Below are 27039 nucleotides of genomic sequence, written 5' to 3'. Positions count from 1 at the left end.
CCCGAGACTAATGCGCCTGTTCGACGGATGCCTGTCTCGAGGTGAATTCCCTACTTCGTGGAAGGAGGGGCGGGTGGTCCTGCTGCCGAAGCCGGGGCGCTCTCCGGACTCGCCTTCCGCCTTCTGGCCGGTGTGCCTTTTGGACGAGGCGGGCAAGCTGCTGGAGAGAGTGGTGGCTGCCCGCCTGGAGTCGCATTTGTCCCGGAGTGTGCCCGGACTGCACGATGGCCAGTTCGGTTCCCGGAGAGGGCGGTCTACGACCGACGCTGTCGCCCGTGTCCGCTCCCTTGTCGAGGGGGACGAGCGGCGTGGTTACGTGGCGTTGGCCGTGTCGCTGGATGTGGTCAACGCCTTCAACAGCATCCCCTGGGACATGATATGCCGGGCCCTCGAATTTCATCGGGTACCCGCGTACCTGCGGGGTGTGGTCCGGGCGTTCCTCCGGGATCGGAGTATCATCTACACCGTCCGGGGCGCAGGGGTGATCGGGAGGGCTGTACACCGCTGGTCCCGCAAGGTCCGATGTTGGGCCCGTTGCTGTGGAACATCGCGTACGACGCGGTGCTTCGGACGCCGATGCCTCCGAACTCGGCACTGGCGTGCTACGCCGACGACACGTTGGTGCTGGTCTGGGGCACGGCATGGGGTAGAACCGTCCGCCTGGCGGAGCTGGCGGTGACTTGCGTGGTCGCCGAAATCAAGGGATTGGGACTGAGGGTGTCCCCTGAGATGTCCGAGGCAATGTGGTTTTGCCGCAAGGCCGATCACGGGACGCCTCCAGCGGGTTATCGCCTGAGGTTGGAGGGGGCTGAGATTGGGGTCGGAACCAGCATGAAGTATCTGGGCCTGACCCTCGACAGCCACTGGACCTTCGGCGCTCACTTCGAGCGCCTGGCGCCGTCTGTTGAGGCGATGGCGAACGCCTTAGGACGTCTGCTGCCTCGGATGGGCGGGCCCGACGTCGGAGTGCGCCCGCTGTACGCCGGCGTGGTGCGATCGAGGCTCCTCTACGGAGCTCCGATCTGGGCGGATTACCTGATGACCAACCGTCGCAGTCTTCTAGTGGTCAGGAGGCTGCACAGGACGGTGGCCATCAGGATAGTGAGGGGCTTTCGCACCATTTCGGCGGCAGCACCAGCGATGCTCGCCGGGTTTCCCCCGTTCGAATTGCAGCTCGGCGAGCTTTGCTCGACAGATGGCGCTCCAGCCTCGACACGAGAGCGGGTGCGCCGGGGATAAGAGTTCTCGGGGCCGTCCTTCCAAACTGGGACGTTTGGTTGGACGGCGGCGGGCCTCCACTGACCTACAGGGTGACGCAGGTGCTCACCGAACACGGTTGCTTCAGTGAGTATCTGCACCGAATCGGGAAGGAGGCGACCGCGCGCTGCCACCACTGCGATGCGAGCGTAGATTCGGCGCAGCACACGCTGGAATACTGTCCGGCGTGGGCGCGGCCGCGCCGCGACCTCATCGTGGAAATCGGTTGGGATCTCTCGCCGCCGACGATCCTTGAGGCGTTGTTGGTAAGCGAGAGAAAGAGGTGGCCGTGGCCTCCTTCTGTGAGCAAGTCGTGCTTCGAAAAGAGGCCGCGGAGAGGGTGAGGGTACGGTACTCTGAGAGGATTGACCGGCGAGGGTGCGGCAGAGGCCATGGACGCGCTTCGGTGAGACGCGCTAGGTCCCCCGGCGGGGTGCAAACTTAGGCGCTGGCAGCTAAGCGCCCCGGGGTCGCAAAGCAGCCCAGTAGGGGAACCGGACTGCCTGGCACGGCGGCTCCGGCTACGAGGCGCGGTGTGACGTGGCCGCACATCGCTCCATTAGGGGACGTATTGAGCGCGGGGGGGGGAGGCCCGGTGTATCGCTTACACCGGTTCCCGGGCCCCTCTCGATCGCAGCCGGGGCGGTCATCGTGGAGGTTCTAGTCGGTTGGAGTCCGGCACTACAACGCCGCTTTTCCCCAGAAGCGACCTGGTTTCCGTGCGGATTTCCTCCACGTTAATAAAAAAAAAAAAAGGTGCTCACCGGACACGGCGTGTTCGGCGAGTTCTTGAGGAAAATCGGACGAGTGACGACAGACATCTGCCATCACTGCGGAGGTGGCAGGGACACAGCGCAGCACACCCTGGAGCTCTGCCCGGCGTGGGAACTGCCCCGCTATACTCTTCGACACGCCATAGGAGAAACACTGACTCCTTCAGTGATTGTAGAAGCGATGCTGAGAGGGTCACAGGAATACGCGTCCGTCCGCCTCTTCTGCGAGCGAGTTATGCTTGCAAAGGAGCGAGCGGAAAGGGAGAGAAAGAAAAACTCTCACCCTTGCAGGATAAGACGATGGAGAAGGATGGCAGTCAGACGACCCAGAGCCGCCCCATCGCCGTCCCAACGGGCCACGACTAGAAGGAGCGACAGCGCTAGGGGCAGTGACCCCCCCCCCCCCTAACGCCAATTCAATAGCCGGGAGGTATTATCACTGGCTCGAACAAGAGAACGCGAGAAGGGGATGCAACGGAAGTTAATTCATAAGAGGTTCCTGGAGCACCCCTGTCACACGCGTAGGATGATCATCGTGGAGTTTTAGTCGGTAGGAGTCCGACACTATTCTGCTGTTACGCGATTACTGCAGCAGCGGAGTGTCCACGAGGATTTCTCCACGTACAAAAAAAAAAAAAAAAAAAAGGTTCAAGTATTGGATAATTAATAAGGATAACTAAGTATTGAATTTCAACCGTTTCATTTCGAAGGTAACGATCGAATGAGACTTTAAGAAGATATTTCTCACTTGTTTCCTGTGAAATGTTCAAGTACTGGTAACGTACGGCGATTAATTTCCTTTTCGATTCTTCTTCCAATCTTTCAAGAAAAGCTTCGTATTTATTTGGAAACCATCAAACGAGATTTCAAGAAGAAATTTTGCACGAAATCCCAAATGAGAAATAGCGTTTCTGATGGGCGGAAATTCCAAAAGTGATTGGACTTGAGTGTCTATCTTGAGAAAGAAAGGAAGCATAGGGTGGAAACAAAGGGATGGGCGCAATAGAAGCGTTGATTTCCTATTACTGTCGAACAGTTTGTTTCCGATTGTAACGCCGTAACAGAAGCGTGAAAGCAGAAATCAAGGATCGAGATAAAATCCATCGAGAATAATTGTCGACTATTACCACTTGATGATCACGCGCGAAAAATAAGTCTACCCTTTTTTACTTTTCTAAGTTTATTTTATAATATCATTTAATGATATTATCAATAACTATCATTTTAACAGGAATATTCTAAATGATTACATATTTTATAAAGAATAAATATTAATAGTATATATAAATAATATAAATAATATAAAATAATTATAGATAATAAATATTTTAATAGGAAATAGTTGAGTATTTTTATTGAGTATTTATTGATTTAATAGAGTATAGTTAAAGAAGTTAATAAATTCGGAGATGTAAGTCTTTTGAAAATAGTGATAAATCCATGCTATTCTGTAGGAAACAGAATGAATAATATTAGTTTAATTGTTGCGTTAATTTAACTTAATTAACATGTTAGCTGCCACGATGACGTATGCTTTTCACTAATTTTTTTAAATGACTAAAATAAAATAGAATTCCTAAACTAAACAATTTTTAACAATGTGAATAATTTGGATAGCGGTGTTAGAGAAACACCGCGGAAATATAATATTGTCTAAGAATTAAATGTTATGTTGTAATACACTCTATTTCACCTTATTACGATTTCCAGAACAGAATACCTAAAAATCGCGTAGCAGTTAACGTGTTTAACTTTTTTTTCTACTTCATTTTTAGTACACAAATACGGCCAGCAGTTCTGCGTTGAATTTACTCTTATGTACTTCTTCAGTTCCTCTGGCCCTGTTCACTCGAAATTTTTTTCACGGACTGCCCGACAAAGGGTTCTCAGCGATACAGAAGAAGATGGCAGCAAAACAACGAAAGAAACTACTCGTTAAAGATAAAAGAAGAGAACGCTTCATGTTCCAATTGTCTCGCATGAAAGAAAATAGTTTGTTCTTCTTATCTTTTTTATCTTTTTTCCTATTCCTTTTTTTTGTCTGATGATTTCAGTGCACGACTAATAATACCCTGTAACTATGAATTAGTAGAACAGTTTGTGTTTCGAGTGCACCACCAAGACACGAAAATTCATCTTGATAGAATTGTTTAATAGCTTTATAAACTTGCCGCACTAAAAGATCCCATTCGAGTCAACATTGTAGGAAAGTGTAGACATAGTCATTTTCAGGGAGAAACTTTTAAGTAGGTCAAATCACCGAGGAAAGTTAACCCTTTGTGATTCTGTGGACTCTAGATACTGTTTCGCTCGATTCTTTTTACTTTACTTTTGATTCGAAAAGAAAGAAGTTAAACATAATGTTTAATGTGAGATATGTAGTCATATACTTCTAGTGGATCACAATATTCTAATAGATTTCAATGATTTATTTCGTTTCTTCTCAGATTCTTTTAGTAGAAATAACATAATCGTAAATTAAATACTAGTTAAATCTGACAGACGGTGTAAATTATATGAATTAAATTTTATGGTGATATATATCTGGAGCAAAGTTGAATTAAATCTAATTAAATACCTAAACATTAAAAATACGTACTATTAAATATTAAATATTACAAGTATCTACTACCAAATAGTAAAATTAATATTATCTAAATAGTATAAAGATGATATCACAGCAATGTTAAATAATATTTCAAGATAATATTAAATATTAAGATTATCTATTAATAACTATACCATTTTAAAAAATATTTTAAGATAATATATTAATATACAATTAATATACAATTAATATAAATAAATATATAAATATATATAAATAAATTAATTATTATATATAAATAAATTAATAATAATAAATATAATATAATATAATTGATGTAAAAATAAAACCACAGTAATATTAAATGACAAAAGAATACTAAAATAAACGGAAAGTAACTTTCAAAAGTAGATAGAAATCTATTATCCAAAAAATTGCACGTATTATCTTCAAACCCACAGCCCAATAAAACTGCCATAACTATTTGCAAAGGAGAGATGTAAACTGATATTTTCAAGTACAGGTAGCGAAGAATATTTTTAATAAAAAGATATCGTAGAGTATTCTGTAGGAATAGAACCACGAAGGTGTGAACTTCTATAGAGACTGTAGACAGATGTAAAATATCATAGTAAATAATGTCGACTGGTCGTGTTCGAAACATACATATTGAAAGACGAGCTCGCGAAGAACTAAAAATCGCGGCTGTTCTCTAGGGTATAGCATCGCGTAGCAAGCGTTACCATGACTCACAATGCTTGCTAGGAGATATATCATTGTAACAAGTACATATATACAAAATGTAGGAGATCTGGAAGAAATATTATGGAACTTTGAAGGGGAAATTTTTTTCATCTTCGTAAGAGCGATCGTAACGAAACTATTGGAGTGAAAAATGAAATGAGTAGAGTCACTAGCACAAAAAACGAACCGCATTTATTATTTAAATGGTTGCTCGTGTTTCGATGGTTTAATAATTTTCTAGAAAAATCGTGGAATCTTTCTTGCGAGGTTTTTCGTTGTTTAGCTTACGAAGTTACTTTCCTGTGAAATATGTGTTGGCGAGATGATGTATACCCTTCAAGTATTTGGGTTAAAAGTATCCATTTTGTATGTATTACAAGTAATGTTCGTGCGCTAGTTTTCCAGTTGAAAATATTAATATAATAGATTAATATATAGATAATAAATATAATAGATTACTAAAATCTTTCTCAGGAAGTTGGTCTTAAATCATTCGTGTAGAGAAATTAGAATTATTTTGAGAAAATTTTATACGCTGTTTGTATGTACATTTTTAGAACTTCGTGTAATGTTTGGGTGCTATTTTTTAGATTCAGGCTAACTTATTACAAATATTTCATAGTAGGCTCACCTTGTATGATGTAAAATGAGAAACTATAATTTCTCAGTAGATAACTTCTTATTTAAAAAATAGATGTCTCTTATTAATTGAAGACATATTATATGTGTTATATAATACATCTATTATAATACTATATTAATTAAAAATGTTCGACACTGACAAATTCTTTTTAATAAAACTTTCATAAAACAGGAAGTTCTATATCAACATCATTTATCAATGAAAAGAAAATATCTTCTAGCAATATAGAAATGGAATAATACACGAAGATTCTTTATCAGAAGATTAGACATACGAAGATTCTTCATTCTAAGGAAGGAAAACAATTTTCATGAAGAATAATATACCTAAATGAGAAGCGACGACGAAAAATTACATTTCGTGACACTATTTTGAAATTGTAGACTAAAAAATCAATAAACTTCATTACTCTGCGAAAACAGAGGCTTTTTCTTATTACGGTATGTTCTCGAGTCCCAATGGTAAAGAGTAACTTTAAAGGTAACATTACAGTCGGTCTGATATGGAAATCACAATTATCCCCAAACACTAGCATGATAAGGAAGATGACGACTATTCTACTTAGCAGATAAAAATGTCTTGGAAGAAAGGAGAAAGGAAATGAAAAAAAAAAGAAAAATAGATGCGAGGGAAGAAAAACTCCCCTAACTCGTTTCTTTCCTTTCTATTCTTTGTATATCTTATTCTTATTTCTCCTAATTTCTTGCTTTTTCTTTGAAAAAGTAGAAGAAAGAATCATCCTTGATATGGTAATCATCTTAAGAAGTGGAAATATTCATTGTTAATGTTGAAGCCGGCAGTAGTAATTTTCGTTGTCTTTTAGAGATGTCTCGCTTAAAAGACGTTGCTTTCCTCGAGAAAGAAAAGTCATGTATTTTCTTTGGTCTGTTTTTATTCTTCTATTTGTGTGTTTCTTTTCCTTCTACTTTACATTTCTTAAGAATCATGTGTTTTTCGTCAAATGAAGTCATTACGTGATCTAAATACGAAATAATAACCTTAAACAATTAGATATTATTAAAAATCAATCCGATACTGATAGGTCATATTTGTTTATGGTTTCTTTTAATTCATAAATTTTCATTAACTCAATTAAAATGAATTAAGAGAACAGAAGAATTCAGAAGATAGCACAATTGTTAAATTTATAGGAAAAACAAATTGTTAATGATTATTTCTTATCACTTTCAGTAGAAATATTATTAACATTTTTATTAAAATAGCTCCAAGTGTTATTCTCTTTATTCTTATAAGTGAAATATTTTTGTTTTATAAGTAGACTTTTCCATATTATTGCATCATGCAGTAGAGATATTATATTTTCTAGCTTCTCTTGGAGAATACATCTGGTTAATGGCGTACGAAACATGCAAGTATGCTTGAAATAATGCAAGAATGGTAGAAACATTTATACGATTTGTTTTTACCTTTTATGAGAAAAAAATCCTCTTTAATGCTATATAATATACAGTATAAGTATACTTGAAATAAAACATGATTAACGAAAATATTTATTATATTTGATTCAATCGTATTATAAACCTTTCTTATATTCCTTAATAATAAAATAGGAAGAACGTATATTTGTGCAAATTCCATTATAATAATCTTATCAAACGAAAATTTCCTTCACATGAAAATTTCCAATAATAAAGTTTTAGCCAGAAAAGAACTCTACTTTAAACAGATCATTGTTCCGTTTTAATCCTCTTGATATGTTTGTAAATGTCGCATCGTATTCTAGTAAAGTACGCTGCATAAAATTATGCAAATCGTACAACGTTTACGAATTTTGAAATACTCGTACATGATTTTAACAAGCTTATTAGCGTAGGGAATTATTTTACGTTAAAACGGAACGAATTAATTGAATTTCCTTTATTTAATAATTACGTTACTGTGCGTCACACAAGAACGTAAGGTTGTTTCAATATTTTAATCTGTCCGTTTAATTAGAAAATTATATTTTAGTTAATTTCAGTTAATTTAATTTTAGTTAATTTTGCTCAGTTAAATTAGCACAATTTTATCAAGTTAAATACTTTGGCCAATGAAGTGTTTATGAAGGACGAATAACGACTGTTTATGAAGTCGATTGAATAGTTTATGTGCAATGTAAATAGTATTTTCGTTGCTGCTGTGAATAATTGAAAATTTCTATTGATTTCGATATAAAATGTATGGCTATTGCTTATATTGCCAAAATATCAATCGCGAAACCTAAATTATTGCCATGTTTCCTATTTTTATGGTTGCTATAAAATCTATATAATCGATAGAACAAATCACATAATTTTTAATAAAAGATCAATTCGAAGAGTTTTGCTCCAAACTAAAGTTGTATGAAGTTTATTTATATTCGACTTGTGGAATCAATTTAAAATCTTTTAAAAGTAGATATTCTCAATTTTATGCAGGTTAATACGATATGATATGGCCGATAGTCTCATGAATTTTGAGTAAGTATATTAAATCGATAGCATGTAGAATCAGAATATTAAATGAGAACACGATCTCGAATATAGGATTTCTATTGTATATGTTCTTCTTATTTTATATCATTCTAAAAACAAAACAACTTCGTAATGTACGCGATGTCAAAATATTAGAGTCATATTTTTCTGTTATAATTTATTGATTATTTAATTATTCGTTGGACATTATAAAAAAATATAGAAAAACGTACGAATAAGTAGTGACAGCTTGACATAATCAAACCGTGAATACACATACATCGTACATTTTATGTAGGAGTACAATAATTAAAAGAACTTATTGAAGGAGAGTGACATGATTTCTCGTCGTTTGAACAAAGCTATTTGTAAAAAAACTATATACTGTATTTAAATATTAAGCGACTAAACACAAAATTCTTTTTTTTGATCGAACTCATAACGACAAAACTTGTCAACGAATTGTATACAATAATGCTGCAGATAATTTAGTTTTTCATATAATAATATAAACAGAAAAGTGATATTTTTCTGGAAAATAAATCAGAAGTTACAAGCCTATTTAATTAATAGTAGCAATAGTGTTTAATTTGTATATCTGATAACTACATTGTGACTATATTACTGAAGCAAATGAGTTCCTTATGACGTAAATTTAAAGAAGAACCCAACTTTATAAATTTCCTCGCAGCCCAATGTTGAAGTCATAAAATACATCTTTATCTTTAGTCGAAATTCTTTATTATGGAAAATACTATCATCTTAAAATTCTTTAACATGCAGTGGAATCATTTCCACACGTACACATGGTCTGACGCTTAATCTTGTCTGTAACGCATAACTCACAGTCATGTAGTCCAGAAATAATGATTATATCAAACTGATTCAGTCTCTCAAGTTTATGACATTCTGAAAGTCGATTTTGGGGTTAGAGGCAGGAAATTCGGTTCGAGAAGGTTTTAATATCGCATCGATTCGACGGATAAATCGTTTTAAAGTAGGAAGTCGAGGAAGTTGGAAGGGTGTACTCAGAGAAGCAATTTCAGTGTCTTGTCTGACAGTGTTAGGCTTCTACTACTTGTTCAACTTCATAACTGAGTCTTTGTGTGAGGGTGATGGTGGTGAAGCTGATGAAAGTAATGTTGTATTACGGATGTTGGAAGTTTTGTTAGAGTTCCTTTGAAATTTATAGATAAATTCAGAATCCCGAAGTTCAAGGTTATTAAGCTCTTAAAAAAATTTAAGAATTTTTAAGTTGAAATTCAAAGATCAAAAAAGATCTCTGAACTACATGAATAGTAAATTATTAAATTTTAATTGAGTAGTTTTCTTTCTTCTTCGTTTATTTTCTCAATGTAACATACAGTTTTCCTTCTAAAAAATTTATACTGTTTGTTTGAACATATAGATAGTACCGAGGCAAAGCAGGTAGAATTTCTTGGGTACGCTCTTAAATTTTCATGCTCGCAGGAATTCTTCGCAAACAAAAGAGTCACATAGTTTCTCAGTTTCAGTTCAGTTTACTTGAAACCTTGCCGAGTTTCAGATACATAGATATTCTACTGTATACACAAACATTTTGAATATTATTAATAACAAATTTTTACATTTTATTCCATAAATACCTTTGCAAATATTTATAAGAAAACATTTTCTTTTCTCCAGAGTTATTCTTAAACTAAAAAATTTTAATAAGTAATGATTATTGTATATAAATTATTTAAAATTCTCAAAAAATGATGTATGTTTTGTAGCTTAAAATTTCTAATTAATTTGACTTCCAATTAAGCTCCATGTCAGAGTGATATTTCCAGTGGAATAATATTTTTTGGTCTGGTTTGTAGTGAATAAGCGCTTGACAGAGTTGATTCCATCGATTACAAACCATCAAAGAAACAGAACTGAAAATATCTCTGTGTAATTTGAATCTTTGCAAAGAGATCCAGTAACACGAAGAAGCCACGGTAGTCTCAATTACACTTGGTATGTAGTACTGAAAAGGACATCGAAGAGCGATAAGTCACAACGAATCTCACTTTGAATTGAAACCGCAAATATATTCAGTGGAAACGTAAATTAACTCTTGTACTGAAATGTCTTGCTATTTTCTATCTGTTATTTTTTAATCATACATTCGTTTTCTTACATTTGAAAGCGTTTAAAACCCATTTTCTTTTTAATTTCAGAACGATCGAAATTTCTTTTCTTTGAATTTTAGATCCTTTGAAATTCCTTTCCAATTTAGGAGCGTTCAAAATTCATTCCTTTAATTTTAAAACATGTGAAATTGTTTCCATTATTTGCATTTGAAAGTGCTTTTTTATTTAAACACGTTCGTATTTCTTTTTTATATTTGAAAACTAACATAAAAATAGTTAAGGTTCGCAGATATTGCAAAAATATTTTGTCATTAGCTTTCTAATTACAGTTTATTGATTTACTTCTGTTGCTTCGTTCGAGTTCTATGGCATTACATAAATCACCTGTGACGAGCAGTAAATATTCGTAATTTATTTTATCTGCAGATATGTGACACCTGATTGACCGTTGGTTAATTATAATCAGAAACACATTTCACATGAATCTATATTAACGAAAATGTGCGAATGTTACGCAACAATACTAAATGTATGTGTGTATCACGTTCCAACAATCACATACGCCATAAAATCATTAATTAAATAATAATCATGTATCGTCACGTTAAAGTCTCAGACTTTTATATTATCTCAATTTTAATTAAAAAGTTTTCGTATAGCATGTACACAGACTAAAGATAGTTAGATAGCATTTTTTGGACTAAGATTATTTGAATTTTAAGAAAAGCGCAATAAGAGATAGCGTAGAAAATTTAAAAAACGAGGAAAATAGAGAGTTAGCGAGAATTAGAAGATTAGAAAATTAGATAATTGAAGAATTAGATAATTAGAGAGTTAGAGAATTGTAGATTTGTAGAATTAGAGAATTAGATTATTAGAGCATTAGAGAACTAGGCAATTATGAAAGTAGAAAATCACACAATTAGAAAATTAGTAAGAAGGTAAACTGGAAAGTGAGATAATTAATCAATTATAAAATTAGAAAATTTGGAAATTTGGTTGTTCAAAACTCTGAAAATTAAAAAATGTCTAAGAACAGAGGCAATTGTTATTTCACAAATATTCCTAAATCTTCAGACGATTTCAAATGTCAGTACCCAACTATACCCAACTGCAGTGTCTCAACTACGTAAGACTTTGCTCGTTAAATCAATGCAGGGAATTATTAACTAGAATTTTCGCACGACAATTCCAGGCGTAAGATGTTTCTTGTTCACGCTGGACAATAGTTAAACGTAGTTACGTGTTCTTGAAGGACTAGAGTTAAATAAACGATGTTTAATTTACTCCTGTCGTGTCTTTGTATGCTCGTGCAAGATTGAGTGGTTCATTCGCCTTATTTTATTGTGCTAAAGGCGTGAAATTCAGCGGAAACGTGGTCTGCTGGGGACTTGAGCAAGGTTAACTAACACAAAGCGCTGTTCAGAAAACTTTAAATCCGGTAAAATTATCGTTTGAAACCGTCGTTACTGTCGTCACTTTGCTGCAAACTAAATTTGTACTGCTATCGTTCCATTTAGACGTAATCAAATTTTTATTCAATTAAAGATAAAGTAAATTAGACAAAATACGATAAATCATTTCAACTAATTTATTATTCTTAGCTTGAACATAACGTATGAAAAATATCAACATCAAATAAGTTATTTTCAAATAATAGTCTCATATATATCTTAACTTGGAAAATCAAAAATAAAATACATGTAAATGTTCCGTAAATTACTGATTGGTGTGGTCCAATCGAAAGTCAAAGTTCGCGAGTCTCTATCTTAGTTAGTCGCTTCAGCTCTGAATATAGAAGAAAGTTAAGAGAATTATTTATCACTGTGCTCTGGGGATTCTCTGTGATTTATGGTCGGTTAAATTGTATTTCAGGGATTTTAGGCTACGAAGTGAGCTGTGAAGTGACCTTCAGATATGTCAGTATTCACAATGATGTTGAATAATCTAAATTATTAAATTAATCATACAAGATTATATTTTGAATTAAAATTAAAATGGTTACTGTGCTTTCGAAACATTCTTAATAAAGATTTACATTTATTATTATGTATTTATTATCACATTGAATAACTGTCACGATAAATTAATGTGATAGGATTATATAAGGTGATATCTGGAATATAACTTTGACCGAGGGAAAATCGTATTAAACGGTTCATAAATCAGCGCTTTTAGAAACACGGGGACTTTTGTCAACTCCATTATGCGGGAAAACATCGCGTGGTTCCACTTTGGCCCATGGTGTTCACAAATTTCTTTTTTAGCTTCTGTCGAAAGCTTCCGATTGATTAGCGTTATTTTTCACGATGTCAGAACTCCGTGTACAAATACGTCGAATTCCTAAACTGTTTACATTACCATCCCTCCTGTCGGAGGTGGCTGATATAGTGGCAATGAAATATCCTCTCCGGAAGCTCGATAAAGTTCCTTCGAGTTTTTGGTCAAGTGTGTTCTGTCACAGAAACAGGATTGTTTCCTTTTACGGATAATATTTCATTTCTGATGTGGGTAAAAAGCTAATTTTTTTAAGGAGGAGACTAAGAAAAGAGAACAAAAAAAAAAAGGATGAAAAGAACACGCGGAAAGACGGAAAGGAAGAACGGAATGCAATGTAGAAATAGAGAGAAGGAATTTAAGAAAGGGATAGAAAACAGGAAGAAATAAAAGGGAGGAGTAGAAAAATGAGTAAAAGAACAATAAAAGGAAAGAATAGAAGGAAGAAATAGATGAAATGAATAGAAAAAAGGAATCGAACAAGGAAACAAAGAAAGGAAAGAAGAAGAGAACAGAATAAAGGAATAGGAGGAAGGAATGGAAGAGAGAATTGGAATGAAAAAGAAAGAAGTGTGGGAAGAATGAAAGAATAGTAGGAAAGGTGCCTATTATCTGATTAATATCTGCTTGAAATCTTTTTATACATATATAATTTAAAGATTACAGATCAAGTTTTCTCGTATACAAAATTTTCAAATATTTTTTCAAGCCTTTGTCCATCTCAAATCTTTAAACCCACGAGAATTCAAAGCATTACAGGATAAAAAAAAAAGAGAAATAAGTAAAATAGCAAACAAATGAGACGGAAGCATAGCCGGAGAGAATGCAGCAGCTTTTAACCTTGAAACCACTTTTGACTATCTCCATTTCACAAAATGCAAGCCAGTTAGCCTGTTTAACTTGCCGACTCGCAAAAATATTTACCGAGAAATGAAAGCAACCGCTTCTCTATTCAAAGTTCGTAGAAATCAGTGGAAGTTTTTCGAAAACTTTCACGGTAAATAAACGATGCGACTTAGCGATTGACTGTCGAACGAAGAAACGAGATACTTCGGCGAAGAGTTGCTACTTTCAAGCTTTATAAGGCACTTTCGAACATTACGGTGCACGCCCTTTCCAGCGAAGAAAGAAACTTTTCACCGAGGCAGTTCGAAGGACGAAGAAATTTCGCAATCCAGCTCTGGTTCTCTTTGCTGAAGCCTGTAAACCTGGTTGCAGGATGATTCCTCAATGCAAGAAGTCGAAGACCGGCTACTGAACTTCCTTTCGACCCTTTTGTTTTTACTCCGATAGAAACAGTCGACCCGTCTTACTTCGTTTGTCGTAACAGTCAAGCGAATTTGTGTCGGGAAATTGAAGCAGAAAAATGCAGACCAAGGAAAAAGTAATGGCGGAAAAGAAAAGTAGAACGTAAATGAGTTAAACACGATTTCTAATTCAGGAGATTTGAGTCACTTGGGTTTGAGGTTTCGGGATTTCAATCGCTCGAGCTCCTTTTCAAGGACGTATTTTCTTTTGAAATTTCTTGCTTAGCATGTTTTTTATTTATATTCAATGTTACATTTGAAAAGCAAGATAATATAAAAGTATATAATATAAATTCCCGTAGGATAGGAGTCACTAAAATTTTTATTAAAAAATTTAGATTTCAATGTAATTTCTCTTGAAATTTCTTGTTAGATATTTAAATTTAAGAAAAAGTGGGTTACTTTTATTTACATATATCCAATCCTATGTTTAAAAAGTCGAGATGAGCCACATAATGTAAATTCTCTCAGGATAGCTGTTATTGAGATTTTTATTCAAGATTTAAAATGGAGGGTACTTCTCCGGAGATTTAAATTTTTTCATTTAAAAGAATTAAGAACATTTATATAATATCACGATATTCATGATACATAATATAATGATCTGAATTTTTATTCAAGATTTTTTTAGTATTTTTTAGTATTTTAAATTGATATATTTCTCTCGAAATTTTTAGTTGAGTATTTAAGTTTAAAAAATAGTTATGCCTTTTACCTATATTCAATCTAACATTTAAGAAACAGGAATAAAATATTATATAATAGTGTATAACATATTATAATTTCGAATTGTCTGAAGGAAGAATCTACTTCTTTATGAAACTATTCATTGCTAGGTCCACATGCTTTAACCTATGCCGCACAGCAGCAGTTTTTCAGACAACCACTTATTGTTAGCATCGTCTGTAGGAGGCGTATTATCGAACTCTGTGCGTGACACTTCAAGTTCTTCTCTGTTATATGGTCTGTAATACTAGTACACTACCATCGCAAACTATAGTACTCTAGGCAGTCTGGGGCCGAGCTTCCGGGTAGTAATTTGATAGCTACAAGTACCCATTGTTCTTAGTTTAAAAGCAAGCTAGTGCTCTTGGATATTTTCTTTCTTTACGCTATTTCTTACGTACGATATTTCTTACGTTCTTATTATCTTGTAGCAATACAAAAAAGCACATCTCTTGAATACTTTGATCTATATTAAGATCGGTAATAAAAGAAATGATTTTCGTATTAAATTTGTACTTAATTTGTACTTAAACGTTTCCACAGATGAAAATTTGCAATTTTTTCAAAATTGATTGTTTCAGAAACTGTGGGTCCTAGGGAAGAAACGGTTTGCAGATTCGTGTCCAGCTCACAAAAGTCTTGAAGAGTCACTTATTGAAGGTTGCAGATTAGATACATATTGAACAGTGTTATTTATCTCTTTACTATTACGTCAATTTAACGTCAATTTATGAAAAAGATTACATTCGGACGATCGCGTTAAATATTTTTATATTTTCTGTTTATCCACTGTTGTAATTCCTGAAATTTTAATTTAGCTAGAACATAACAGTTGTACTTACAATTAGGGTGATTTGCTTCTAAGTTGAAAAACTTGTGTAAGCGTAGAGGCAATAGGCAATTGCTACTCGTCAAACACGGCGCTGCTTGTAGGAAAGTTTTAGGAACTCGACTCCCATAGCTCTCTGATCTCTCGAGCTGCGCTTGGCATGCATCTGAGGTGGATAGGTCGTGATAATGCTACTGCTGGTGTATAAGATTTTTGTCTTCGTCCGGATTGCCTTCTTCTCAATTACGTATTGTGAAAAACAGGACTATGAGTGCCGGGATTCGAACCTAGGTCTTAAAAGCGCTCGTAATCAATTATGTTAACTACTGCGCTGCCGTCATCCGACTTAGGATAGGGTCTTTGTGTAAAAAGCCACGGGACAGAACCCGTTGGTAAGTTTTTGCTGTCGAGTGCCGCTACACATCTAATTCTTTGACTTGTACGAACCAATTATTCTGAGAGCCTAAACTATAAGTTAGGTCGGTTTAATAGGAAATCGCGACTTTTCGTATAGAATTCTGACAACGCCACGCGTTGTTTCGCATTTCCAAACATTCCGCTCCATTATTATGTACTTCCAAATCCTTAAACTTTCTAATTCTATAATATGAGCGCGAACAAATATCATACCCGCCATTTAGAAAGTTTCTTTCTGTTTTCTCTGATCTTTATTTTACAGGAATATACATAATTTATTGTTTTGTGCTTTGTTTCTACGTGATTAAGGGAAAGTAGGACAAACGACGAAGAAACTTTGGGTTTAATTGAAAGAAACGTAAAAGCTGCCGAGCGCGTTTTATCCCAGGTACAGTTAACAGCTTTCGTTGAATTAAGTCTGCTAGCTGCATTATGCCAAAGACTGTGGACGTATCAGGGAATTAAGTGCACAAGTCTCTGTTTACTAGACGTATATTGCAACGAAATTATGTAGAGTGTGCGCGGAGTCACAGGACAGTATTAACACGAGACATAAAATCATTTACGAAAGAATATTAACCTTGTTGCGGAAGTTGTTCATTAATACTAGGAAAAATGACAATGAACAAAATTGGATATGAAAATTACAAAGAAAAGATACGATAAGTTTATATTTCTATTTGACGAAACAGATTTTGTCTTAATAGAAAATTCACCAAATTTTTCTTAAAAACATTTAATTTATCTAGTTCTATGCTTTTGTTATTTAAAATATCGGTTTCAGACGATAGTGTAAAGTGTCAAAACGTAAAGTTTAAACGCACTTTGTATCAAGTTAATATCTCGCTCCGTCTGGAATATATGGAACGTGGAAGTTTATATGCAACAGAACGCATACCATGAGTAGATTGTCAGACCCTACGACTTTTTCCTGGAAACTCGCGCGTCCTAAATAGCAATAGTAATCTGCTGACTCAACGCTTGTCACTGACTACGTCACGTGCACGAGCTTGCGGCAGATCAGTGAATGCGTACGCGTGAGAGATCCGAGTGTCCGATAAGGAAAGAAATAAGAAGCAGTCGAAAATTACGTTTCTCTTTACACGAACCAATTGAGAAGCTTATCTGAGGAACTGAAAGTCGTACTGGAACAAATGAAGAAGTATTGTAAAGTTTTTGTAAGAAATTACAAATAATTTCGATATTAAAATCATATGAATCTTTGGTAATTTTAATACATTTGATATTTATATCTTTATACAATATTTATATAATATATAATATAATATAATTACGTAATATAGTATACATTTTCATAAACATAACTAAATAGATATTTGTTCTACCTGTCCAGTATTACAACGAGTACTTTTATTAGAATATTTTATACTCTTTTATACAGAATATATATATACATATTCGGTACATTTGTGCTCTTAAATTTAATTTCATAGTATTGTATTTCATGTTCGTTCATACCTGTTTCATACCTGCTAGTAATATCGGTTGGCACCTGCGACTTATGCTAGCTTTATGTGTACATTCAAGAATTCCGTTGGCTAACATTCGTTCGAAGTTTATTCGTGTCTCGTGAATAACGCACCTACCGTTCTTGGATGTATTTGAAGAGCAAACTACGATAAAACGTAAGAGTCTTATGGTAAGACGCTCTGTACGGGGTTGCATTATGCGCGACATATCGAACCATCAGATTTCCCTATACTATATACTTTATTTCGTGATTTTGTCGTCAATTATTTTGGAATACCGATGTTTAAATCTTATTCTTCGAAATTTTGTCATTGCTATCCGATAATATTTTCTCGTCGATAATTGTGAAAATGAAAATCTTTTCGTGGTATTATCTGGTAAGGAGTTTCGTTAAGAGATAGATTTCATCGTCGCTAACAGGCCTTGATCAGTACATCCGGTTTGCTTTATGAGCATATTATGAAAGAAGGTAGTTGGTTCGAAAAGGCTTTAAAGTGCAGCAACAGCCACGGGAAGTTGATTTAAACCAAACATCCATAAATTTAGCGCAGCTATAAATTCGAGGATAGAGCAGAGCTGCTGGAACCAGACTGATCAAAACAGCATACCGTTGTTTACTTTTTTATTCGGATGTCGTACTTCTTTTCAGCTCATTGATTTATATCTTAGAGAATTTTTAAAATTTTGGGTCATCTGGTTTTTTAGGGTTCTAAATATTTATCAGTGATGATAGGAATATATACATATATATAATAAAATATATAAAAAATTGATATAAAATAGAATGGAGTAAATAGAAATAGATATGTATAAATAAGAATTCTAACGTTTTTTCTTGCAAATTTTCAAGCTATATACTTTCGCTATAAGGCGACACAATACGTCACTGTGATATTAGGAAGTTTATTAATTCATAATTAAAATTATAAAAATTTTAGTCGAGATTTATTATGTTCAGGTATTTACCTTTCCTAATACAAACGCGAACAACTGTTCTTTAATGCAATATATTATTCTGTAAAAAATTTTAGACTTATATTTTTGTCATACATCTTACTACACACAATTGAAGGTTTTGCTGCAATAAGAGAGCAGTTTCGATATTTAAATTATATATATTACAAGAGAAAAAGAGGTACAAATTTCATATGCAAAAATGCAAATGTTTATTACTACGATTATTAGTTGACTATGAATTTATAGCACGTTTAGGTAACGTATTTGATTTTTATTGGTTTATATATTTAAATTACTGATAATTGTAATTGCTTATTTCGATTATAAATTCATTGAACGAATTAGATCAAACAATATAAGAAATTTCAATCTTTCCTGAAGTGAAATTAAAAATTCGAGTAGAAAAGGACTTGAAACAATCTTTTAAAAATCTAAAATTTTCATTTCTGTTACCTATATTTGAAAATATTGTGTTCGGATATTAAAGTACGAAACTGTGGAAAATTCAAGCTATTCTACTATCAATATAACAATGGATTTATTCTACAAAGTGATACAAATGTCAACAAAAGAAGAGTCGTGAATAATAGATTGATACTGAATCTGATGCAGCAGTTCTCTTTCACGGCAGGAGAAATCGAACTGCATGTTGTATCAACATTTAATCTTGATTTCTTTGTTTCTCCATGAACGTTGGTCGGTTCAACGAATCGATTCGGAAGATTTAATAAAAAAAAATGCTCTCGTCAGAAATACAAAGGGAGATGTCCCATAAAAACAGATTACGATTTACACGCCAATATTTTTAGAGCTAATTAATACAAATTAATATAAACTTTTGGCAGTTCTGAATGTATTATTATGGAATAGTTTTGAAATTATCGTATTGGTTCAGTTATTACTGCAGTGAAAACAAATTTAATCGATGGTGAGAAATGAAATGACTGATGGTGGGAAATCTGATAAATTTTATTTTTATTTTTAATTTAAATTCACAATGAATTTAATACAATTTTTTAAAAACTAAATATCTAATAATGCGTACTATTTTTGAACCTAATAATAATTTTGTAAATTTCATTCTGAATATTATTAAATTGAAACGCCTGACAAATGTCGAAATATATTGAGGAATAAAGACACAGCTTATGCTAACTTTCCTACTCCACTCATTAATAGATATACTATTAGAAATTTATTTATTTTCTTAGGAAAATTTGGCATGTGTGTGAGTTATGTCTGTGTTCTCTATTTTATACTTCCAAGGGAATTGCTTAGCCAGAATATAGGGTTTAGAGAATTTTTGGTACAGATTGAATTTTCTTGGGATTCTATTGGCATGAAGAATTAAAAGCGGAACATAAGTTTAGTATACATGTATGATACATATCTAGTATAAGGGAAAGTTAGGATGACTATAGTTTGGACAATTTATTACTCTTTTGTGTGTTGGAGCATACCGTAATTTAGAAAAGACGGTCTCAAGTCCCCAAGTCGTGTATCATTCAACATAAACTCAAAGCCGAACTTCTTCAAATTAAATCTTTTAATATACATAAATACATATGTAACACAGACATTATGTTTAATCTTCTGAAATATCTATTCGCCAGAATATATCGTTGGTTTCTTAGAAAAGTGACTCAAGCAAAAGGATGGAAAATTATTCATTAATCGACTATTTAACAATATAAAAATTTATTTTTTTTTCAATGTAGTCCACGATCTCTATTAATGAAGAAAAAATTTCTTTGGGAAGCCTTTATTATTGAAATTTTGAATTGTGATATATCTGTGTTGCTCTAATTAAATCATATAATTTTGTTGTGTGATTATTCCATCGCCATTTTAATCAATAGCTTTCGTTTACAATTAGACCTCTGCAAATAATTCAAAAGTAATGATTTTAGAGATTCGTTACTCCTCCTTAGAACCGACTATATACTTCAAATTCATCGTAGATTTTATGAAATACTTTTTTATATCTGTTACGTGCTCTATGTTCTTTAATCTCGTCTTACTTTCATACAAAGAGTTTCATACCTAAATTAAAAGAATAATCTTGCAATGTTAACCTAGATTGTGACTTTGTTCGTTAGAGAAACACACTTTCCTCGTAGTTTCGCTTTTTATTGTTAGCTCGTCGAATTCACAAAAAAGTATAAAGATTTCAGGAAACGCATCGATCACCGTTAGGTCGCGATTTAAATCGATAAAGCGGAACGACTGACGAGATCGCTCGAGTGTAAAGCTGAAGTTGATTCGATTCGCCGGTTTACAAAGCTTTTAAAACGCAGCGTGTATTTCCTCAGGAAGCTGATGGCTTTCCACCAGGTGTGTCGTGTTAACACTAACCTCTCTTTCTGTGGAGAAACATTAGGGGTAAGATAGAACGATGGATGTAAAAGAAAGGAAAGGAGAGTAAATGTAGAAATTATTCATAAAATGAATATTCTGATACTAGAAGATATGTAAATTATATTTTTTAATAATATTCTAATCATTTAAGATATCTAAATTTTCAAAATATTTAAGAACATGGGGAAGATAAGTAGACCACGTATTTTTATGCAAATATTTTTATGAATATGATTTGGAAGAGAGCTAAGTAGAGATTTGTTTTTAAATACCATATCGTGTATTTTACTTTGGATACTTTACATAGTTTTTCATATTATGTACGTAGTTTCTCCAAACGTGGTAATTTCCTTTATACAATTTATCTCTCAAATTTTTGCTGCCCTCTATTTTTTATAAATGCATAAATATTCATAACCAAATGTTAAATCTATTTATTAGCAATTAAACATTTTATCACATTGTGAATTTTCCATAAGTACATAAATATCTACAAATAAGTACATAAATATCTAATGATAAGTTAGTTACATTATTTACTTTATTTATTAGTTACTTTCTTTCTTACACAAGAATAATTATAAAATTTAATATTATGTTAACCGATCCTTATATTGCTAAAATTATCTTCTTGCTTTGGAATTAAATATTTCTTTGAAATACAAAAAGAATTTGATAGTTATTAAAAATTGAAAGATTTTTATGACTCGCCTCGAGAAAAAAAGGAGAGGTAGTATAGAGTCTCTTTGTTTATAAAAATTTCCTCTCAGTTACATCTGTTTCCATCAATCTGGACGTACGAAAAGTTTCAGGGTAGTTCTTTTCCTGCTGTTGCTTCCTTTGTAGCGTGCTTGCAGAAAGTAATATAGATCCTTTATACGCTTCTAAACATTGGAAGAAGAGAAAGAAGCCGTGACTCGACTTTTATTTGATGTCGATTTGTAAGTTTAAAACGTACGAATCTCAGAGAATGAAAGACGCAAAATTATTAGCAGGTCTTGTTAAGATAAATTCATCTTTTCTTTTTCCCGTTTTTAATTCATCCAAGTTTCTTTCAACCCCTTTCTCACATTGTGATGGATGTTCAGGTCAAACGAAACATCTTAGCTATAACTTTGAAGCTGAAACTCAAAACTTTCTATTTAGAAATTCATTCATTCGTTGTATTTCGTCCGTCCGTGTATTCCTTTCTATGCTACTATTTAAGATGTGCGTTGCTGCGTTTGTAATTGTACGTGGCAATTAAAGTTTCGTAGTTTCGTACGGTGGTAAGATAATTTCCTGTAGCTTCGGTTTATCTTCGGCACGAAGTTTAAACATATTTCCGGATAGCGTCGAAAAGTAAAGAGATTAAATAACCGTCAGGTCGAAGTTATTAAGCCTGTTAACACGATAAAATTTATCCTTACCTCTGCCAACCGAGGGTCATTAGTTAGGTAAAGTTTCTCAATATGCTACAAAGTCTATGAAGTTTCATTCACTGTAAATAAAATGGCAGTCATTTTCCTCTGGAAGCCGCTTATTTATTTAAGTCATTTAAGTCTGAGTTTATATTGACTCGCATTACTTGCGCGATAACAAACGTTCATTTTCTGATTTTCATGGTCTTTATAAGTTTTTAAGTATTTTGAAGATTTTATATCCCTTTTTATAAGAGCGATGAATAATATAAAAATTATATTTATAATTATAAATTTAATCTTTATACTGTACGCGATATGAATACAATACACGTATTTATGCTAAAAATTCTCTAAATGGAATTTTGGCTGAATTCTTAAATTAGATTGGATTTATTTAGCTCTATTAATTAGAAATTCAGTTTAGTTTAACCAAACTTTAATTCATGTTTAACTGAAAATAAAACTATAGGATTTTAAACACTAAATTTAAAAATTAAAACATATTATGGCTTTTGTAATATATGGAGATATGGAATAGAGAATTTGGAAATGAAATTATCATTATAATAAAATAAAGTCATTTTCTCCTGGGATAGGAAAATGTACAATTACGTTGGAAATTATCAGCATGTACTTGACTATTCAATTAAAGATGAAAGAATCTAAAAAGAGATTTGATGTTTTTGGTTGATGCGGGGAAAATACGTGCAATCCTCCTATATTTATGACACACTTTCCTGTGTTCCATCATCCAAGAAATTACGTACATGATGAATGCTTGATAAACGTATGTGGCCCACTTCGCTCGTAAACCATAGAAGCACAGTACAAGAATGCATAATTGCTCGTGCAATCTCGTGCAGTACACACTTTCCTGATGCACTAAAATGGTTTCTCCACGCAAAAGGGCATTGCTTCGTTGAGTATACGCGATTAACTTCCCATCAAGCATGGTTTTAATCTCATAATCATTCCTTTAATATATTCGCTTTTATGATGTGTATGTGATGTCGACTCCCAAGCATTATATAAATATTGAAAATCTCGGAACTGAACAAAAGTCTTATAATAATTGATAAATTCATATTTTATGTTTGATACAATTAACTTAATCAAAATTGAAAAATTTCGAAGGTAAATAATAATATATGTAACTGGAAAATATCTCTCGAGTGTTAAATACATATTATGTCAAAAATTGTTTACTTCTAAATATTTGATACAAAAATATTAATTACTGAGCATAGTTAACAATAAAATATCTAAGCCGCGATACGTGAATATCACATATCATAGGAGCATGTTCGAAAAGATCATCCTTCCATATTTTCTTAATATTCCCAAAAAATTAATTATAAATCAAGAAATTCGTTAAAATCGAAAAAGATAACACGATAAAAGTAGGGGCAGTGATTGGAGCGAGATTTTAAACTCTCAGGATCTATCTTGGCCAAGAAGCAAGGTCTTTCTCTAATTCAGAACTCGGACGATAGAAGAAGATGGGGGGTCGTGGAACGATAATAGGAATTCCAGTCTCGTAGCGGAAAATTTCACCAAGACGGGGACAAACAACGTCCCTTTACCGAGGGCCAACGTATTTTTTAAGCCCCATCACGCGCCAAGCCATGGGTCATAAAGTTTTGCTACCCTTCTTGGTACTTTAACGAAATGGATTCTACATTATAGTGATCACATCGCAGCGTGTCGATAACACGGCTTCCGTTCTGCCGTTGAGATATTAAGGGTAGTTTTCTTGCTTCGTACTATTTTTATTTCTACTTTCCTTTCTTTATTTTAAAACACGTTTCATATGTATACTTCACCGACGAGATGCATTCCGACGCATTTCCCTCAGAGTGCAACGAATACATGCGTATTCCCAGCGAAACCAACGATGCATTAACGTTATTCACTTTCCCTCTTATTTTTCTTATTTCTCTATCCTTTCATATTCCTTCGCTCAGACGTTTGTTTTATTTCCACGGTGTTCGGTGGTATCAAGAAAATGTAGCCACGCTTTTACACGATGGGGAATTTATAGAAAATGCGAAGTGAAATGATGGCGGATTTATCGAACATCGGAAGTAATATTCCCTGAGAATCCGATAAATCATATATCGAATGCCGACGTCGAACAAACACGGGGTGTAACGGAACGATATTTTTATAAACAGGACATTGCTTTGCTCGATGTTCTTGCAGAATCGACGGATTAGGAGATGATATTCAATTGTTTGGTCGCGTCGTTGTGGAAAGAATATCTCGTCGTGTATCATGAAAGTAATTCATTGGATTTCTTGGAAATTGCAGGTATTCCTTTCGAATTTGATAAGTTATATAAGTAGTCTTAATATTAGAAAATTCGTCGACCAGAACAACATATTTTCCAGCGGACTTTAATACCCTGATACTTGTAGAATTGTTATTTGATCTTCTTTATCGATAGCAAATAGAGAAGGATTTATAATCTGTATCCTTTCGAAACAAAACTATTAATTTATGTAATGATCCCATCGTTTACTTTACACGAAGAAATTTCTTCCATAATTTGGTACTTGAAACATTCCAAAACGTGATTAAATACCATATTATTTCCATATGACGATATACATCTGTTAAAGTATACAATTACTTGCACATAACTTATATTACATAAAAAAAAGACATAATTATTTCCTTAAAAAAAAAAAAGAAAAAAAACAATCAATCCTAATGGAACGGAGTTGATCACCACATCCATTCTAGTTTACAATCAAATTGTTTCCCATACCAATGTTTTCTATCGTAATCCAATTTTCTTCTGAAGTAATTTGATTCTCTTGAAATTCCTCACAAAACAAGATTCTATCCTCCCATTTTTATCAATCAATGCGTATATTTCACCTTTTTTACTTTTGTCATCGTGTTACATCCAATCGTCTATCGGGAAAGATCGATGTTTACCTTGGATTATTCGAAAAGTTCGTTTGCTCATTTAAACATAATATGACGTTTCGTCGGTATGTTCACGAACATAATTTGCAAAACATAGCTCGGAATTATGATGAAAGCAAGCGTGAACAGAGCAAGGTGAAATTTAGAATTAGATATTCTTTGCGTCAAGAGACACCGTTTAATTAGTGCTTCGTAGCATTCAGCTATACTAATGTGAAGAAGTTGAACATATTGACATAACAAAAATTGAACATGACGATATTAATTTTCTTACGATGGCACTGAAATTATAGAAGAAATATTTCTACATAATTTTATGTAAAGAGCGTTACTAAAAACGTTTAGAGAAATTCATGTTTTCGCGAAATTAAAGAAATTTGTGTCACCTACTAAATATTGTAAGTAAAAATTTACTTTGAATATTTTATATGTTTTTCGGTTTCATCATGTTCCAGTTTTAGATTGCATAGAATGTAAAAGGCATTCGTAGTCTGGTTACAGTCATTTACAAAAATCTTCAAAGATTTTATAACACGAAGACCTTCTTTGCTTCATAATTCTCTTTAGAAATGCTTTAATTGACAGAACATTAAATAATCTAGAATATCCTACGAGAGGAGAAGCCAAAAACCTAAATATATTATTTGAAATATTATAAACAAAGTAGTAATACAAACTGAATTTATTGAAAATTTATTCCACAACATCAAAAGAACTCTCGTTATCGACACAGAGAAAAATTGTCTCAGTAATTATATTAAATTAATTAATAACTTCTTAAGAAATTATCAATTTTTCTTCGGAGGTAAATAAAAATAACATCACAAAAATCTTTATATTAATCCATAAAGTAAAAGATTTTCATTCGTTGTTTGATCTAAAACTTTTACACAGTACTGTACATGTGTCGCATCTTTTCTTCCGCTTTGTCCACCTTGTTACAATTTATTTTGATCGAACTCTGACTGGTGGAACTACTCTTGAAGTGCAATTTTCTTTATTTCTTTTTCTCTTGGTACATCGTAGTTTCGTGACCTATATACACATCGTGACTCGTGAAACATTACTCACTTGTCGTCAAACCGAGCTGCCCTAATTTATCGTTGGCTTGCATGTTTGCTTGCAACAAATTTGTCGCGAGATCACACGGTTCAAATGTTTTACGTAAAATATGCAGATTTTAATATATTAAATAATTTTAAAACACCGATACTTCATTCTCATATAACGAAGAAAAATAAGTGATTGCTTTTTCTTTAAAAATCTTTGGAATTTCAATGAAATGTTAAAGAAGCTGTTATTTTAAATTGGAAGATAATGTAAGGTATATATGTTCGATTTGTTAAAAAAGTTTATATTGTTGAGAATTGTGGATCTTTGGAGCGGAGATAATGTTATAGGAACACTAAATTTACACTAACGATTCATATTAAAATAGTAATATATTTATTTCATGGATGATTCCTTATGTATTCATCGATACATACTTGCACGCGTCTCAGCACTTTCTTTCATACCCGACTCTTAACCGACTCTTAACCGACTGACTAGTTTACAGTCATCTGTTTTTTCGGGACGCCGCGCACACACATACCTCCACACACCGGCACTCACATACAAGCATTTCTACTACGCATTTAACCCAGTCCAGCATAGAAAATTATACATATCTCAACATATATAAGGATAAGAAAATTGTCCTTCTGGACACATGCAATTGTGCCAAATGGGAACGAAGTTGCACGAAAGGTTGCATCACTACTATGCTACTATTGTAGTCTTACAGATGTACACAGAGATGTAAAAGAGCAGCTCCAAAAGGC

General features: G+C 34.1%; 1 protein-coding gene and 1 long non-coding RNA gene across 4 annotated transcripts in view; one reads left to right on the top strand and one right to left on the bottom strand.

Moving 5' to 3' along the window:
• The window catches only part of Glurb (metabotropic glutamate receptor B), a 323110-nt gene that overhangs the window by 229565 nt on the left and 66506 nt on the right, over positions 1-27039 (bottom strand). The window lies entirely within an intron of this gene.
• The window catches only part of LOC138185788 (uncharacterized), a 273806-nt gene that overhangs the window by 194032 nt on the left and 52735 nt on the right, over positions 1-27039 (top strand). The window contains exon 1 of one of the 3 annotated variants that reach the window (XR_011174710.1): positions 10268-10401. The exons of the other annotated variants lie outside the window; for them this stretch is intronic. This is a non-coding gene — a long non-coding RNA (uncharacterized LOC138185788). Of the gene's footprint in view, positions 1-10267; positions 10402-27039 lie in introns of those variants that run through there. 3 annotated transcript variants of the gene reach the window in all.

Source organism: Bombus flavifrons, chromosome 12, assembly GCF_040668555.2.
Source record: "Bombus flavifrons isolate JBK064 chromosome 12, iyBomFlav1_principal, whole genome shotgun sequence".
NCBI lineage: Eukaryota > Metazoa > Arthropoda > Insecta > Hymenoptera > Apidae > Bombus > Bombus flavifrons.
The sequence above is the reverse complement of the archived record's forward strand: the minus strand, read 5'-3'. Positions and strand labels throughout refer to the sequence as shown.